Below are 3,486 nucleotides of genomic sequence, written 5' to 3' on the forward strand. Positions count from 1 at the left end.
TGTTGGCATCATTTCCTGGAGTGTCATAGTGGACTTGGTGACCCTCCAGACACGGATTTGGGTTTCCCCCTTAACGAGTATCTGTTCCCCATAGACTATAATGGGTTCGAAACCCGTTCGAACACACGAACATTGAGCGGCTGTTCGAATCGAATTTCGAACCTCGAACATTTTAGTGTTCGCTCATCTCTATTCACTTCCCCAGTGGTGGCACTGCAAGGAAATTACACACTTAAAGGGAGACTATCAGGTCCCAAACCAATAGGGGTGTGATTAATAGGAGCAGAAACACCTTCGGGGTTGTAAACCGATAAAGCAATATAGAGATGATCATCATTTAATGGATGTGTAAATTACCCTGCAAGTGCAGTGGGGGCGGAGCCTGATTTGCTCGGTTTGCCACCAGTCACAAGAGCTCCGGCTCTCCTCTGGAATCGGTGTCCAGTTTCTCTACATAAACTGTGATAGACATTCTCGGCCTATGTCTGCGTCTCAGCTGTCTGTGGGCAAATCCTACAAATCAGGCTCCGCCCCCAGTGCACTTAATGGCTGATCTGCACATCCATAAAAAGATGTCTATCTGTGTGTTGATTTATCTGTTTGTGGCCTCATAGGTATGTTTCTGTTCCTATTAAAGGTCCTTAAGTCTCACTATTATTGGTTTGGAGGGCACTTTGGACCTGACAGACTCTTTTTAAGGCCAATTCGGGAGTCAAAAATTGGGTGCATACATACCTGATCTTGAAAACACCTTTACTGCAGGGGTTGTCAAGGACTTGACAGTAATTGATATTGATGAGTTATTCACGGTATAGGTCAACAGTATCATAATGGTCGGGGTCCAACACCTTGACCCCATCCGAAACACCTGATCGGGATGGGGTTGGCTGTCAGACTCCAACCTACCTGATGCTGAAGACCTACCCTGTGGATAGATCATTGGTATCAATTACCTTCAGGTCCTGGACAACCCCTTTAAATCCCTCAGGCATTGACATGAATGCGGACTGACACCCAACGTAGAGGGCAATGTCCAATGGACCAATGGACGTTAATAATGGTAGTGTGAACCTAACCTTACAGCCATATACCCCGGAAGTAAGCATGGACCTTGCCGAACAAAGACCTCCAGGTCTTCAGTATGGTCATAGATCAATGGCTGCCATGGCAGTAGTGTGGTATCACCAGGAGGGTGGTCAGGGTGTGACAGTACAGAGGACTGTTGACTCTCCATTGTATAAGCTGCCAGGTCTGATGCCATGAACAGGCACCTGGCAAAGCAATGGACGAGGAGAACTTTGGCTGGGTCCAGAGAAACCTGGAGATTGGAACCAGTGGAGCAAGTCTCCATTAGTCTAGTAATGGGTTACAGACATCAGTCGGAGCCCGGAGTGCTCGCTAGGACACAATGTTAGAACCAGGTGGAGTAAGTAACATTGACATTCTTACACTCTACATGTCCGAAACTATGGACGCTTGGCTTTGGACTTGATGGACCTGTGTCTTCATCCAACCTTATCTACTACACATATACAGTACAGATCCAAAACTATGGACGCTTGGCTTTGAACTTGATGGACCTGCATCTTCATCCAACCTTATCTACTACACATATACAGTACAGATCCAAAACTATGGACGCTTGGCTTTGAACTTGATGGACCTGTGTCTTCATCCAACCTTATCTACTACACATATACAGTACAGATCCAAAACTATGGACGCTTGGCTTTGGACTTGATGGACCTGTGTCTTCATCCAACCTTATCTACTACACATATACAATACAGATCCAAAACTATGGACGCTTGGCTTTGGACTTGATGGACCTGTGTCTTCATCCAACCTTATCTACTACACATATACAATACAGATCCAAAACTATGGACGCTTGGCTTTGGACTTGATGGACCTGTGTCTTCATCCAACCTTATCTACTACACATATACAGTACATGTCCAAAACTATGGACGCTTGGCTTTGGAATTGATGGACCTGCGTCTTCATCCAACCTTATCTACTACACATATACAGTACAGGTCCAAAACTATGGACGCTTGGCTTTGAACTTGATGGACCTGTGTCTTCATCCAACCTTATCTACTACACATATACAGTACAGATCCAAAAATATGGACGCTTGGCTTTGGACTTGATGGACCTGTGTCTTCATCCAACCTTATCTACTACACATATACAGTACAGATCCAAAACTATGGACGCTTGGCTTTGGAATTGATGGACCTGCGTCTTCATCCAACCTTATCTACTACACATATACAGTACAGATCCAGAACTATGGACGCTTGACTTTGAACTTGATGGACCTGCGTCTTCATCCAACCTTATCTACTACACATATACAGTACAGATCCAAACCTATGGCCGCTTTGCTTTGAACTTGATGGACCTGTGTCTTCATCCAACCTTATCTACTACACATATACAGTACAGATCCAAAACTATGGACGCTTGGCTTTGAACTTGATGGACCTGTGTCTTCATCCAACCTTCTCTACCACACATATGGCTAGTGTCATGAAGAAGAAGGCTTCATCATCAAGTAACATACCCCTCCAAGAGAACGTCTCATAACCCTGCTAACTTCTACACATAACAAGAACATAAGACCTATTCTGTGGCCTGAAGGTTCTCCAACATCTCCCAACCCATGGATCATACCATTTTATTTTTTTACCCCTACAGCAGACCTTCAACTAATCTCAACTGTAATCTATCATGATAACGAAATAATAACTCTGGAATATTTTCTACATTAAGTTGGAGAAATCACTAGTAGTATGGTCAGAAGACCACCAGGTGGCACATGGGATGCACCCATTTAGACGATTTTAGCTAGACGACTTGAGTCCTAGAGAAGAGACAGCACTAATTAAAATTTCTTCCCGTACAATGTGTGAAATTTTGGAATAATCGACAAAGAAATTTAATTTTCCATATAAAAAAATGTGATGGGGAGATGGTTACGATCCTCCACCATGGGGCACCTTGAAAGCAATTTCATCCAATTTTTAAAAGATTCCAAATTTTTGCCTCCTTTTTTTAAAAACTGAGAAATTTTTGGATAACAGGTGATAAGCTAATATTGTTGGACACCCCATAGAAGTTGTCACCCTTCCTCATGGTCCACTGATGTTCAGCTAGAATGGTGACCCTATTAGTTGTCCTCCAGTTGTCCCGGCTGCAGATCTATATAATAACCAGAAACTGATTTAGCTAAATATTTGGGAAACTTTTTTAATTTTAGAGCAAGGCAAAAAATTTCTACCATAGGAATTACAAGCTCGAAAGGAAATGACTTTCGAGGAAACGTGGGAGAATGTATATGCTTGGTGTACACATTGTGACGGAAGTGTTTATGAATTTGACAGTGTCAGGGGATGGAGCAGAACTTCCTCTGAAGGGTTAATCACATCCTTATAAATGGGACCCTCCCCTCCCCGGCCAGATGCAATGTATGAATAG

This window comes from Leptodactylus fuscus, chromosome 7 (genome assembly GCF_031893055.1).
Source record: "Leptodactylus fuscus isolate aLepFus1 chromosome 7, aLepFus1.hap2, whole genome shotgun sequence".
NCBI classification, from domain to species: Eukaryota; Metazoa; Chordata; class Amphibia; order Anura; family Leptodactylidae; genus Leptodactylus; species Leptodactylus fuscus.